The sequence below is a fragment of the Rhinopithecus bieti genome, unplaced genomic scaffold (genome assembly GCF_001698545.2).
Source record: "Rhinopithecus bieti isolate Rb0 unplaced genomic scaffold, ASM169854v2 scaffold_13349, whole genome shotgun sequence".
Taxonomy (NCBI): Eukaryota; Metazoa; Chordata; class Mammalia; order Primates; family Cercopithecidae; genus Rhinopithecus; species Rhinopithecus bieti.
Window position 1 is genome coordinate 277517 of NW_016807772.1, and position 16643 is coordinate 294159.

The 16643-nt window shown below is 38.1% G+C and overlaps 1 long non-coding RNA gene across 1 annotated transcript in view; it reads right to left on the reverse strand.

Annotated features, from left to right (window-relative positions):
- The window catches only part of LOC108536744 (uncharacterized), a 29272-nt gene extending 15574 nt beyond the window's left edge, over positions 1 to 13698 (reverse strand). Inside the window, exons 1-2 of the long non-coding RNA XR_001887612.1 lie at positions 13623 to 13698; positions 10618 to 10727 (exon numbers count right to left, since the gene is read on the reverse strand). This is a non-coding gene — a long non-coding RNA (uncharacterized LOC108536744). The remainder of the gene's footprint in view (positions 1 to 10617; positions 10728 to 13622) is intronic.
- Between the last annotated feature and the right edge of the window lie 2945 nt (positions 13699 to 16643).

Consider the following 16643-nt stretch of genomic DNA (forward strand, 5'->3'; position numbering starts at 1 on the left):
AAGCAAAACAGCATGATAGTAGTACAGAAACAGACACGTAGACAAATGGAATGGAATAGAAAAGTCAGAAATAAAGCCACACAACTCTAGCCATCTGATCTTCAACATAGTCAATAAAAACAAGCAGTGGGAAAAGGACTTCCTATTCAATAAATGGTGCTGGAATAGTTGGCTAGCTATCTGCAGAAGAATGAAACCAGACTCTCTGTCACCTTTTTTTTTTTTTTATTTTTTTGAGACGGAGTCTCACTCTGTCGCCCAGGCTGGAGTGCAGTGGCCGGATCTCAGCTCACTGCAAGCTCCGCCTCCCAGGTTCAGGCCATTCTCCTGCCTCAGCCTCCCGAGTAGCTGGGACTACAGGCGCCCGCCGCCACGCCCGGCTAGTTTTTTGTATTTTTTTAGTAGAGACGGAGTTTTACCGTGTTAGCCAGGATGGTCTCGATCTCCTGACCTCGTGATCCGCCCGTCTTGGCCTCCCAAAGTGCTGGGATTACAGGCTTGAGCCACCGTGCCCGGCCATACCTTATACAAAAATTAATTCAAGATAAATTAAAGATTTAAATGTAAGACCTCAAGGTTTCTATAAGAAACCTAGAAGAAAATCTAAGACCCACCATTCTGGACGTTGGCTTTGGGAAAGAATTTATGATTAAGTCCTCAAAAGCAATCGCAACAACAACAACAACCAAAAAATTGAGAAGTGGGACCTAATTAAACTGAAGAGCTACCGCACAGCAAAAGGAACTATCAACAGAGTAAACAGAAAACCTACAGAGTCGGAGAAGATATTCACAAATTGTGCATCTGACAATGGTCTAATAAAGGAACTTAGCAAGCAAAATTCAACAAGCAAAAAACAAATAACCCCATTAAAAAGTGGGCAAAAGGCAAGAACAGATACTTCTCAAGACAAGCTATACAAGTGGCTAACAAACATATGAGAAAATGCTCAACATCACTAATCATCAGAGAAATACAAATAAAAACCACAATGAGATACTGTCTCATACCCATCAGAATGGATATTATTAAAAAGTCAAAGAAACAGCAGATGTTGATGAGACCATGGAGAAAAGGGAATGCTTATAAACTTCTGTAGGAAATGTAAATTAATTGAGCCACTGTGGAACACAGTTTGGAGATTTCTGAAACAACTTAAAACATAACTACGATTTGACCCAGCAATTCCATTACTGGGTATATATCCAAAAGAAAAAAAAAATCATTCTACCAAAATACACATGCGCTTGTGTGTTCATCACAGCACTACTCACAATAGCAAAGACATGGAATAAATCTAGGTGCCTTTCAACAGTGTGTTGAATAAAGAAACCGTAGTACATATGCACTATGGAATACTACACAGCTATAAAAATGAATGAAATCATGCTTTTTCCAGCAATAGGGATGCAGCTAGAGGCCATTATCCTAAGTGTACTACCACAGGAACAGAACCAAATACCACATATTCTCACTTATAAGTGAAAACTAAATATTGGGTCCTCATGGATATAAAGAGGGCAATAATAGGCACTGGAGACTTCCCGTAGGGACAGTGGAACAGGGACAAGGGTTGAAAAAGTAACTGCTGGGTACTGTCCTCACTACCTGGATGAAGGGATCATTTATAATGCAAACCTCAGCATCACACAATATGCCCATGTAGCAAACCTGCACATGTACCTCTTGAATTTAAAAGTTGAATTTATTTCCAAATTTTAAAACTAAAATAATATTAATGCAATATCTAAATCCTTATACTCACACATTTCTTAGAGGCATTTAAATATATGTGAAAGAATATATATGTGTGTCAGACATATTCTTACCAGACTGCATGAGATTTAACATAAGGAATTTTAGAAAAAGTTTTAGGCTAAGACTTTAAGCATACAGTTCCTTCAAGGAGCTATAAATTTAACCACCTATACAACTGAACCTTTCCAAATGTAGAAGCCCTTTCATACACCAACCTCATGGAAGCTGCGTGTTTTTAGTTAGAGGATTGGAAGGCATAAAGAAGTAATTCACGCTATTTAAAGGATCAGAATTTTAGGACCCGGGAACTTTAGGTAGGTTCTAGTCTAACTGTATTTTCTACATTTTGTTTTTTACTTTTTCTTTTTTCTCTTCTTTTGCCTCTTTCTCATTGCAGAAAGGTGAAGTGTCTTGCCTAATATCATGCAAAGCTATGACTAAAAGAATGGATTTGAGATATTCAAATTATTTGAGATATTCAGGTAAAGACAAGTGAGGCTCTTTTAGTGGGTGTAGAGTGTCCCAGTCAAGAGAGAATGACTGCATGTCAGCATGTATTAGGAAAGAAAAATGTTTTAACATCAGTGATCAAAGTTGCCATCTCAGAAAGCTAAGAAAATACAAGTAATTTAAGCCCAAAGGAAGCAGAATGAAAAAAGCAGTGGAATTTGGTCAGAAATAAGTGAAATAGATTATAGAGGTATAATATTAAAAGAGGGCTTTTTTAAACTTTTATTTTAAGTTCAGTGGTACATGTGTAGGTTTGTTACATGGGTAAACTTGTGTCATGGGGGTTTGTTGTACGAATTATTTCATCATCCAGATATTAAGCCTAGTACCCATTAGTTATTTGTCCTGATCTTCTCCCTCCTCCCAACCTCCACCCTCTGAGAGACCCCAGTGTGTGTTCTTCCCCTCTTTGTATCCATGTGTTCTCATCATTTAGCTCCCACTTATAAGTGAGAACGTGAAGTATTTGGTTTTCTGTTTCTGTGTTGGTTCACTAAGGTTAATGGTCTCCAAGATGTGGAATCAACCCAAATGCCCATCAGTGATAGACTGAATAAAGAAAATGTGGTAGATATACACCATAGAATACTACGCAGCCATAAAAAAGTTGGTTTTTTGAAGGTGATAAACACCTAGAAAACTGATCAAAATAAACATAAAGAAAAGACATATCACTAAAACAGTAAGGAAAAAATAGATACCAACAGAGATACCTCAGGTATTAAAATATTAGCAATAGAATATTATTTTTAAAGTCATGCCAAAAAATTAGAGAACGAACATGATTTTCTTTTAAATCCTTTACAAACATTAAAACTAATACAAGAAAAAGTGGCTATCTGAATAGCTATATCTGTTAAAGGAACTGAATCTTGTAATAAAAATAAACTTTTCTACAAAGAGAATACACCAACTGAGATATTATTACTAAAGAACTCTTCCAGGCATGTTGGCATGGGCCTGTAGTCTCAGCTACCTGGGAGGGTGAGGTGGGAGCAGGGTTTGAGCCCAGGATTTTGAGGCTTCAGTGAGTTAATGATCATGCATAGCACTCCAGTCTGGGAGACGGAGCCAGACCCTGTCTCTAATAATAATAATAATAATAATAATAATAAATAAAGAGTACAGAATACAAAACAGAGCATAGGAAGTATGGGAATAGTTTGGAGTATTCTGATACAAAGTGAAAGGTGTATGTTCACCTTATCTCTAAAGTTTCTTTTTTTTTTTTTTTTTTTTTTTTTTTTGAGACAGAGTCTCGCTCTGTCGCCGGGCCTGGAGTGCAGTGGCCGGATCTCAGCTCACTGCAAGCTCCGCCTCCTGGGTTTACGCCATTCTCCTGCCTCAGCCCTCCCGAGTAGCCTGGGACTACAGGGGCGCCCGCCACCTGCCCGGCTATTTTTTTTTTTTAAATATTTCTATTATACTTTAAGTTCTAGGGTACCATGGCATAAGTGCAGGTTTGTTACATATGTATATTTTGTGCATGTTGGGTGTGCTGGCACCCATCACTCGTCAGCACCCATCAATTCATCATTTATATCATGTATAACTCCCCGATGCAATCCCTCCCCACTCCACCCTCCCCATGATATGGCCCACTCCCCCCTCCCCATGATATGCCCCAGTGTGTGATGTTCCCCTTCCTGAGTCCAAGTGATCTCATTGGTCAGTTCCCACCTATGAGTGAGAACATGCGGTGTTTGGTTTTCTCTTCTTGTGATAGTTTGCTAAGAATGATGGTTTCCAGCTGCATCCATGTCCCTACAAAGGACGCAAACTCATCCTTTTTTATGGCTGCATAGTATTCCATGGTGTATATGTGCCACATTTTCTTAATCCAGTCTGTCACAGATGGACATTTGGGTTGATTCCAAGTCTTTGCTATTGTTTAGTAGAGACGGGGTTTCACGGTGTTAGCCAGGATGGTCTCAATCTCCTGACCTCGTGATCCGCCCGTCTCGGCCTCCCAAAGTGCTGGGATTACAGGCTTGAGCCACCGTGCCCGGCCCAAGCAACATCTCTCCATTTTCTTCACCCATAAGTCCCTAGCAAGTTGGTGCCAATCATAATCCCCAAAGACACAGTTCCAAACACCATAGTGTTGAAATCCCAAAGGATCAAACTCTCTAAAGTCTAAAATTTCTAATGCCTAAAGTCCCAAAAATCATAATCCCAAAGGATTAACATCCTGAATGGTGAAATTCTAAAAGATGAATTATGAGGCAGAGACTAGTGCATTTCGGGTTAGTCATAGGATAGTTGCATCACCTTAGTTACATCATGTTAGGCAAAACTATTAACCTTGTTAATGTCTTGATTTGGAGGTTAAGTATGTTTTATTTGGAAAGTAAGTATGATTTAAAGAGATGCATATGGGTTCCAAGCTGACAAAGAGTGGATTTGGACCTAATTTTAGGTCCAAATTATGGACCTAATTTTAGGTGTCAAATTGACTGGATTAAGGAACACCTAGAAACTTAATAAAGCATATTTTGGGTGTGTCATTGAGGATGCCTCCACAGGAGTTCAGCGTGTGAATCTAAATGGACTAGGTGGGGAAGCCCTGCCCTCGGTGTTTGGTGAGCACCATAGAATTTACCAGGGGCCAGGAAACAACAAATATAGAAGGCAAATTGGTTTCTCTCTATGGGAGCTGGAACAGACTTCGCTGCTGCTGCCTTGAACACAGAACTCCAGTCTCTCTGGCCTGCAGATTCCAGGAGCTATATCTGTGTCCCTGCCACCTCATGTCCTGAGACTTTTGGCCGCAGACTGAGAGTGACACCATCAGATTCCTTGATTTTTAACATAAAATCATTAAAACTTCCTCAGTAAATAAAGAGGTGTCTTTTTGTACCTCTGCATTTATGAAAGATAAAATTTCTCAAGATCTCATCTCATTGGGCTACTGCATATAGAGTGGTGATTCATTGAACTTTTTGATTGATCATATCAGAAGGCTTACATTATCCATCATGATATTTCAAATGACCACAGTTATAAAGTTGGATATACACAACTGCCAACTATAGTGATATACATTTATACATTTCACTTTTTGACCTACTTCTTTAGGAATACAGTTTGTCTACTCATAACAATTATGCCTGTGTGACTGTTCCAAATATACCTGGGAATTTATGCTTGCAAAAATATGTACGTTATTACTGCCTATTTCATTATGTCAGGTAGCCTATGAAGTGTTCTGTCATGTTTTTATATGTTTCTCAAATAAGTGCTCTTATTAGTCTTATGACCCAAACCCCTGGCAACAACCATTTTATTCTCTATATCAATGAATTTTTTTTCCTTTTTCATTCAGGCCTTCCTTAGCTTGATAAGCTTTGATGGGAGCATTATATGGATTCATATTACCTTTTAGGGTAGAGCAATGGCATAGGACCAACCAGGACAGAGTAACAGATGGTATCAGTGGTATTGAAAGTTGTTTGCCAAAGTCATATATTTTATATTAGCAAGATCTGGAAAGTAGACTTGTGAGTCATTATCCCGTGGTTTTATCATTCCTAGAGTTTGATTTGAAATGATTTTTTCCTAAGTAACCCCAGTGAAAATTAAACTTTACCAAGATGTTCTTTTCATTTTTAAATTAAAATGAATCCAACACATTTTATTAAGCACACGCTGAGACTAACTCCTCTGTGATGAATGCCAAAGAGAGAACACAACTTGCCCTTGAAAATCCTGGGGTTAGAGAGAATCTCTCAGCCATGTTTCCTTATCCATAACATGAAGTTAGTTTCGTCTAGCCTTAACCTCTTCATATTTCTGTGACAGAAAAAAGATAATAATGCAAATCAATTTCTAACCACATATATAGGACAATGTAGGTATCAAAGAGGAAAAAAAAGTTTTAAATGTGGTTTGAAGTTTAGACTCCAGGCAACTCATAGAGATAGAAATAAATTTGAATGGAAAAAGGATGAAAGAAAAATTGGCTTAACATTTTAGAGGATTCGTGTTGGAGGTATACTGAAAACTTCGGTTAAATAAAATAGAGTCCCTTTAAAAAAGACTTTGGATATTTGGCTATGAAATTAGACGTAAAACTGATAGATAACGGATTACTGAGAAAGGGTACAATATCAAAAAATTTGTGTTTGAAGAAAACAGTAACTTAACAGCACTATGGATGAGTAGGTAGGCAAGGATAAGTAAATGAACTGTAAGTTTTTCCTCTTTAGGCTTGAACTAGCATGTTCTTAGAATATATGGGAACAGGGAAGAATTAAAAGACTTGTCATCAGAGAAAATGTGGAGAGTATGATATATTTTATACATTCAGGTAAGTGACAAAGAAGAGAAAGGTGTTTTATCAAGTGGAATAAGGAAAGGATCAAGCAAGGACAAATTTGTTATATTAAAAGTGCTGGAAAATAGCCCTGCGGAGATGTCCTGTAAGTCAAATTGGAAACTTATAGGACATAAAGGTTTAGATCACAGATTTAAAAGGAAGATAGGATGAGTACGATTCTCCAGTCTGTGTCATTCTGGCTATTTGTCTTTGGGGAATTTTACTATAAATATAACTTTGTGTTACAATAAGTGCTGAAAATAATTATTGGTGAGGCATTAGCATAAGAGTAATAAAAGAGACCAAGAAAATGAACTGGTGGAAGGGGCTCAGGTGGGGCAAGAAAAGTATGGGTCCAATGACCAGGCTGTGAAGAACATCCAGGAAATAAAAAGAGTACAGAATACAAATAAGAGGAGCACAAAATGAGCAGAAATTTGGAAGTACATATATGGAGACAGGGAAGCACAGGGAAGCAGAAGAATCTAGAAGGAACATAGAAGAGTGAAAATGGTATTGAGAGGTTGAGGCAGATAAGAATAACTCACTCAAAGTGGCTAAAATATTATCATGAGAGTTTAAATGTAATTGTAGGAAAAGAGACCATATAGTCATAAGTTAAAACATGAATAATAAGAGAAATGGAAACTGAAAGTTTATAGCATTAATTTAAGAAGGTCAGGAAAATAGCGTATGCTTGGAATCTTGGAAGTTACAAGCATTTGAAAGCCATCTAACTTTTGGATTGCCCTCACATTTCTTTTATCACTTGTGGAGATAAAAGTAACTTCATCTTGGATACTAATCCATGACTTCTAACCCCCAGGCCCCTGAGTGCTTTCTGATTCCTATGTTATTTACTGTCCTTAGTATAGAACATGTCAACCTTGATGTTTTTGCATAAATTATAGATTATAATGCACACAGCATTCTTGCCTGTTATGGAGGGTTCTTTTAAAATTGTCTTCCTGAAGCACAAGCACCCTTTCCCTATGGTATATAAGCCCTGGCTCTCAGAATTAACACTGCGGGGATCTATTATACCTGTCTTGCTGCCACACAAGACTATGCTCCTGTCTGTAAGTTCCCCCAACCAAACATCCTTTGTCGACAAACTGGACTCGTCTGCCTTATTCTTTGGTTTCTCAGCAACTTCAACATTTGGAGGCTGCTTTGTATATATAGCTCTTTCATTATATTCTATGTTTGAAAAAATCTGTAATTCTTCATTGTTGCATAATTTACTGTAAATGGTATATTTGATATTGTAAAGTTTTGTCCTAAAGGGGACAAAAGAATAAGAGAAACTGAATTTGAGGATGCTTATTCTATCCCTCATATGGTACTGATTCATTTACTTCAGGAGGCATGATTATCCCATGACTATAAGCAAAAGCTCCTGACTCAGACTGCCTGGGTTTGAAAGTTGTCCCTGCAACTTTTCAGATGTATAATCATGAAAATGTCAACGTAATACCTTAGTTTTCTCATCTATAAAATGGGCATAATAATATTGCCTGCCTTATGGGATGTTATGGACATAAATTGAGCTAATACAATTGGAACACTTAGAAGAGTATGTTGTACACAGTGAGCTCTCAATAAATATTTGTCATTATTACCAGATAGCTCACGCACTTCTCATAGTAATCTTTATGCCTTAAAATCTTTTAGTTTTTCAATATGGCTCACTTAATACTTTTATTCAAATGTATCATATAATAAAATAGGTGTTTATAGGTCTGTAAATCAGTCTCCTAAACTTAAGTTATTAAATCGGTTTGTCTGAATATTGGCTAAAATAAATCTAAGCACACCATGATACTCACTATGTGTACTCTAATTTTGAATCATATTAATCATAATCTTCTAATATAGATTGAAAATGATGGTAATAAATATAAGTTATATTTAAAATAATAATCTAAAGTGTAGACAAATATGAGTAATATATATGTAATAGGTCTTTATTAATTTATCATTTTATAACCCTGGTTGCCTTGAAGGTATATGGATTTAGTTTACTAAAGGCCCCTTTGTAAAGGTGAGCACTGTTTGTTAAGATACATTAGGTGTGTGAAATGAGTTGAAATGTTCTTTATAATAAGAAAAAGATAAGATGGAGGAAAGGAGGGGAAGGGGAAGGTAAATGGGTAGAAGGAAAAACACAGAAAACCAAACAAGGTTGCAAATGCCTTTCGCTCTGCAGTGTGACCCTCTCTATCACACCTAAAACATCATTGAATCTTATTTATTGAATAATTCTTGTCTTTTATTTAATATTCACGTTAAAGCAAGACAAATAGACTCTAGGTAACTCAAGTGCAAAAATTCTCGAAGCACTTTTCAGTAGTTTACGAAATCTCTGGGAAGCTGAAGAAACTATGTCTGAAAATAGGCACAAACAAATGAAAGCTGAATGGATCAAATCAAAACCAAATCACACCACAAAATTCATAAACTGCTGCTTCCATAGATCAATAAATGCAGCTGTCAGGCATGTGGTTGCCACCACTGATCCGGGGAACTGGATGCTGGTGCTGACAGTTTTGACGATGCTGGGCCTGGAGCTGGGTGTTACTGCTACCGCTCATTTAAAAAGGACTTCTCCACCACCTGTACTTCTTTGTGTCACTGGCTCCATGTGTAGATACAATTGACTGGACAAACCAGTACTTTATTCTGCCCATATACTAGCTGCCAGAAATTAAAAAAAAAAAAAAACCACCTCATAGTTGGGCCTTAAGCATGTCATCAAAGCAAAAGTGTCATATCCTGGAAAATCTATAGAAATGTCTATTAGACCTTATTGACGTCGAGTTAATTTTGTTGATGACACTTGGGAAGAAAATGTTCATGTAAGTGAAGTAAAGTTTGTCGTGGACATATATGACCCTGACAATGTACATCCTCCTGGGAACCCACAGAAATCTTGGGACAGACTTCGGATAGACCTAGGTAGCAGAATCAAGGGTTCAAAGATGTCAAGGAGTTGTTTTATGTTTGTTTGTTTTTTCCAAGGTAGTGGACTGAAGAGATTGTTAGTATGTGTCTCCCACTTGGAAAGACAAAATATTGTGTAGAGATTCATGCTGTGAACTTTTTTCCAAGAAGCAACATAGGAACTTAAAAAGGAAAACTGAAAGAAACCACAGACCCTTTGAAAGAAGTGACCAGCAGCAGCCTACACCATAAGCCAGGAAGAAAACTGTGAGGCCCAGAGTGTGAGAGGGAGAGAAACTGCCTGTATGATATACTCTCCCACTGGTGAACCTGGCAATCCAGGTTAACCCTATCCAGTGCTGGAGCTGATTTAGTAAATGGTGGGGAGTATATGAGGAGGGATGGCACTGGGATATGCTTTGAATGCACTCTCAGACTCCAGCAGGATCAGAGGAAAGACTTTCCTGATCCTACCTTACAAGGGACCTCACAGAAGTCAGCCAGTTAATTCAGGCAGTGGTCATAGGTTGAGAGGAGCTCCCAACTGAGATGTGCAACATAATCTTGTACCGGAATGAATCCCCCTGGCCAAAACCAAGGAAGACTGAGGAGTGTGCTATAGCCATGGGCAATACTGGCTACATGGATGAACCTAGAGGGACATGGTGTGAATGACAATTCTGTCTTCCTGGGAATGGCTTATGGCCTGGGGCATTTTTGAGTTCTGACCACAGGCTGCCTGGAACCGCAATAGCTGCTGCTAATGGAACACTGTGGGTGTGAGATCTTTCTAAGTGACTGGCAGCAAGACAGGGCTTACTGCCACCTGCTAACCCCACTCCCCTTGCAGATTCTTTTGTGCAGCAGAGGCAGCTGTGCTCCTCCGTGGAACATTACACCAGTGGCCAGATAATTGCCCTCCAATTCCCTTTACGCCCACTGGTTGCACCCACAGATGGGGAGCCGGAGCATAAATGGTCTGGCCCAGCCCCCACCTGACTTTGCCCCTACACCTGCCCTGGTAGCTTAACACAAAGGACAGGGACTTTTGGGAACTCCATCACCGTGCCCACTTTCAGAGTACTTACCTTGGGTAGCATAAGGCAAGCATAAATCTCACCACTATCACCGCAGCTGGCTCTCATTTGCAAGTTCCACCTCTTGGCAAGAGGCCAGTGGACACAGTCCATTACAGCATCTGCAGCACAATAACAGGGCCCAAGAAGGAGAAAACTTTTGTGCAACCTCAGCTGTCACCACTGACTACACCACTCTGATTAACCAGAAGGTCTCAAGTCTTTCCACCTAACCATTGCATTACCACTGCTGTTGGCATTTGAGACAGCCAAAACACTAAGGCTATTTATAACCAAGGAAATCTCACAAGAGTCTACATCACTACCAAGTCCAAGGTAACCTACATCAGAACTGTTGTTGGTAACCGCTGCTGGGAGACTAGAGGACAGATCACATCACTAGACCCCTTGCAGACATTCCCCAATACAAGCCTGGAGTTTGGCAGCACCAGTGGGCAGCCAAACTGAGAGGAGCAGCAGGATTCATGGTAGTCTGGCCCTCAGGGACTTCTACTCCGAGGGGAAAGAGGAGTGCACCATATTAAAGGAGCATCTTTTGAATCAAAAGAATTCAGACTCCCGGCCTTGAACCCCAGAACTTTCCACTTGTGGGAAGTTTCTTTCAGAAGAGACCCAGGTGCACTGCTGGGCTTGGTGGGGAAAGTCTCCATCTCTACCCCAAAGTCAGGTAACCCTGGTCTCATGATGTGTCTTGGAGAAGGGGATTTCTTCTTCCCCTCAGGCACCATTACAGAAACAGCTGGGCATCTCCCATGGGAGCTTGGTGTGTGCACCTGTGGACAACCTTTTTGTAACGTCTCAGGGTGACTGCATCCCCACAGGAGGAATGCCCTCCAGGCTCAAGCTTGCACAAGAGGTAGAGTCACAATCCCTCTCTACGTGGAACATAAGCATTCCTGCAGATGAAAAGAAGTATCTGTCTGATCTGAAAAGCTACAATTCTTGATCAAGAGTGTCATTGGGAGATGGATTGCTTTCCTGCTGGTCTGATAGGGAAGCTGAGGTGGTTCCCTCCCTTCCTCCTGAAAAGAACAAGATGTGTTTCACTGAGAGATATGCACAGCTACCTCTGTCAAGGCTGGAACTTCTGTCCTCCATTGGGTATTGGACTTACCCACCTGCTTTAGCCACAACCTTTACCTGTGGACATGTCCCACTGACCTAAAGCCCGAACTTCAACCCAATAAATAAAATATTGGAAAATAAATGCACCATTAGGGAGCAAGATATGCTTCATGACACTTCTGTCATTTTGGCCCATAGGAAACAGCTAACCTGCTCACATACTGAGCACGTTGCTACTACAACAAGCATCTGAGAAAGCCATCATACAAAGACTTCCTATAACCAAGGTACTTTACAGATTCTTCACCTTTGAAAGTAACCCAGAACTAAATTAGGTTACAATAAACTATAAATATTATAGTCACATCCTCAAGGGGCAAAAAATTAAATTACAGAGAAACACAGATGAATCAAAATAAATTCAAAATAGTTAGATAATAATTCTCTTTATCCCAATGAGAAGGATAGAAAAACAATTCTGGCAATACGATAAAACAGCATTCTATTACACCTCTAAAAGATCACACTGGCTCTCCAGCTATGGATCCAAACCAAATGAAATATTTGAAATAACAAATAAAGATTTCAAAAGGTTGATTATTAAGTTACTCAAGCAGATATAAGAGAAAGGTGAAAATCTACATAAAAAAAACTTAAAAAAATATAGGTTATAAATTAAAAATGTTCAAAAGAGATATTTTAAAGAAAAAACAGAACATTTGGAAATAAGAAAAAAAACACATGTGGGGAATTAAAAATTCGTGAAAAGGTTTAACAGTAGAAGAAATAATTTGAGAGCTAGAACACAAGGCTTGTGAATTAACCCAATCAGACAAGAATAAAGAAAAAAATTAAATAAAGTCTCCAAGAAATATGAGATTATGTAGAAAAGCCAAACCTAAGAAACATTGATGTTTCTGAGGGAGAAGTAAAAGCAAAAAATTGGACAATTTATCTGAGGAAATGAATGAGAAAAACTTCACTGACCTTGCTAGAGATTTAGACATCCAAATGCAAGAAGTTCAAAGAACTCCTGGGAAATCCACTACAAAAAGAAAATAACCAAAGCATATAGTGATCAGGCTATCTGAAGTCAATGTGAAGGAAAGAATTATAAGAGTAGTGAGACAAAAGCATCACGTAATTTATAAAGGAAAACTAACAGATTAACAGCAGGCCTCTCAGCAGAAATGTTACAAGCCAGAAGATATTGAGGTCCTATCTTTAGTCTCCTGAAGCAGAATAACTGTCAGTCAAAAATTTTTTATCCAGCAAATCTAAGTTTCATAAATGAAGGCTGTATTAGTTCATTCTCATGTTGCTATAAAGACATACATGAAACTGGGTAATTTATGAAGAAATGTTTAATTGACTCACAGTTTCACAGGCTGTACAGGAAGTATGGCTAGAGAGGCCTTAGGAAACTTATAATCATGGCGGAAGGTGAAGAGGAAGCAGGGACATATTCACATGGCCACCAGGAGAAAGAGAGAGAAGGGAAGTGGTGTTACACACTTTTAAAGAAGCAGATCTTGGGAGAACTCTATCACAAGAGGAGCAAGGGAGAAGTCTGACCCCATGATCCAATCACATCCTCCCAGGCCCCTCCTCCAATACTGGGAATTATAATTCAACATGAAATTTGTGTGGGGACACAGAGTCAAGCCCTAACAAATGAGAAATAAAGTCTTTTTCAGTCAAGCAAATGGAAACCAAAAGCAATCAAAAGTAGTTATTCTCATATCAGACAAAACAAACTTTAAAGCAACAACAGTAAAAAATAAAGACAAAGAAGGTCATTACATAATGATAAAAGGATTAGTCCAACAGGAAAATACCACAATCCTAAATACACATTCATCTAACTCTGGAGCTCCCAGATTCATAAAACAATTACTATTAGACTTAAGAAAAGAGAAAGACAACCATACAGTAATAGTGGATGACTGCAACACTCCACTGAAAGCACTTGAGAGAGAATCATGGGAGAAAGCCAACAGAGAGACACAGGATTCAAACTGTATTCTAGAACAAATGGACCTCACAGATATTTACAGAAGATTCTATACAAGGACTGTAGAATATACATTCATTCCATCAGCACATGGAACATTCTCCAAGACAGATAACATGATAAGCCACAAAACAAACCTCAATAGATTTTAGAAAATAGAAATTATACCAAGTACTTTCTCTGACCACAGAAGAATAAAACTAGAAATCAATTCCAAAGGAACCCTCAAAACCGTACAAACACTTGGAAATGAAACCATCTTCTCCCGAATGATTTTTGGGTTAGCAATGAAATCTATATGAGAATTTTAAAATTCTTTAAAATGAATAATAACAGTGATACAAGTTATCAAAGCCTCTGGGACATAGTAAAACCAAAGTGAAAGCAGTGTTAAGAGGAAAGTTTATGTCACTAAATGCCTACAACGAAGTCTGAAAGGTTGAAAATTGACAACCTAATGTCAAACCTCAAGATACCAGAGAAACTAGAACAAACCAAACCCAAAGCTAGAATAAGAAAAGAAATAACAAACATCAAACCAGAACAAAATGATGTTTAAACAAACAAACAAAAGATGGATGAAATAAAAAACTGATTCTTTGTAAACATAAAGAAAATTGATAGACCATTAGCTAGGTGATGTGGTTTGGCTGTGTCCCCACCCAAATCTCATCTTGAATTCTCACACGTTGTGGGAGGGGCCCGGTGGGAGGTAGTTGAATCATGGGGCAGGTCTTTCCCGTGCTATTCTTTTGATGGTGAGTGGGTCTCACAAGATCTGATGGCTTAAAAATGGGAATTTTCCTGACGTGTTCTCTCTCTTTGCCTGTTGCCATTCATGTAAGACGTAATTTAGTTCTGCTTGCATTTCACCATGATTGTGAGGCCTCCCCAGCAATGTGGAACTGTAAGTCCATTAAACCTCTTTATTTTGTAAATTGCCCAGTCTTGGGTATATCTTTATCAGCAGCATGAAAACAAACTAATACAGTAAATTGGTACCAGTAGAGTGGGGTACTGCTGAAAAGAAAAAGTGGAAGCGACTTTGGAACTAGATAACAGGCAGTGGCTGGAACAGCTTGGAGGGCTCAGAAGAAGACAGGAAAATGTGTACAAGTTTGGAACTTCCTATAGATTTGTTGAATGGATTTTTCCAAAATGCTGATGATAATAAGGACAATGAAATAACAACAACAAAACTTTCAGAGCCAGCTGTATTTGCAGCCAAATTTCACCAGACATTAAAGGAATTGGTACCAACCACACTGAAACTATTCCGAAAGATTGAGAAAGAGGGAATTCTCCCTAACTACTTAACTACTTCTATGAAGCCAGTATCACTCTGATACCAGATACAGGAAAGGACGTAACAAAAACAGAAAACTATAGATTAATATCCCTGATTAACATAAATGCAAATATCCTCAACAAAATACTAGCACACTGAATTCAACAGCACATTTAAAAAGATAATTCACAATGATCAAGTGGATTTTGTCCCTGGGATGGAAGGGTGTTTCAATATATACAAGTCAATAAATGTGATTCATCACACAAACAGAACTAAAAACAAAACCATATGATCATCTTAATAGATACAAGAAAAGCATTCAAAAATATCCAGCATCCTTTATGATAACAGCCCTCAACAAACCATGCATAGAAGTAACATATCTCAAAATAATAAATGTCGTATATGACAAAGCCACAGCCAACATCACACTACATGGGGAAAAGTTGATAGCATTGCCCTTAAGATCTGGAACAAGACAAGGATGCCCACTTTTACCACTTCTAGTCAACATAGTACTGGAAGTCCTAGCCAGAGCAATTAGACAGGAGAAAGACATAAAGGGCAAAGAAATTGGAAAAGAGAAGTCTATCTCTGTTTGCTAATGATATGATTGTATACCTAGAAAACTCCAAAGATTCTTCCAAAACACTACTTTATTTGATACAGGAATTCAGTAAAGTCTTAGGTTACAAAATCAATGTATACAAATCAATAGCACTGCAATCTACCAAAAACAATCAAGTTGAGAACCAAGTCAAGACCAGAGTCCCTTTTACAATAGTTGTAAAAAATAAAATGCCTGAAAATATACTTAAGCAAGGAGGTGAAATATATCTCTAAGTAGAACTATAAAATACTGCTGAAAGAAATCCTACATGACACAAACAGATGGAAATACATTCCATATTCACGGATTGGAAGAATCAATATTGTTAAAATGACCATACTGCTAAAGCAATCTATAGATTCAGTGTAATTCCTATCAAAATACCAAGGTTATTTTTCACAGAATTTTTTTGACCCCAAAATTCATATGGAACCAAAAAAGGGCTTGAATAGTCAAAGCAATCCTAAGCAAAAAGAATCAATCTTAAGGTTTCACATTACTCAAATTATACTATAAGTCTATGATAATAAAAACAGCACGGTACTGTATAAAAGTAGATACATAGACAAATGAAACAGGACAGAGAAACCCAGAAATAGAGCCAAATGCTTACACCCAACTAATCTTTGACAAAGCATACAGAAACATAAACTGGGGAAAGGTCTCTCTATTCAACAATAATAAATAATTATTCTATCAATAAATGGTGCTGGGAACACTGGATAGTGTTCTACCACATGTGGAAGAGTGAAACTGGATCCTATCATATAGAGAAATTAACTCAAGATGGATTAAAGATTTAAATCTAAGACCTGAAACAATAAAATCCTAGAAGAAAAGCTACAGAAAAGATTCTGGATATTAGCCTAGCAAAGAATTTGTGACGAAGACCCCAAAAGCGAATGTAACTGAAACAAAATGAATCAATGGGACCTAATTAAACTAACAAGCTGCTACACAATAAAATAAATAATCATCAGAGTAAACAGATAACCCATGGAATGAGAGAAAGTATTTGCAAACTATGCCTCCAACAA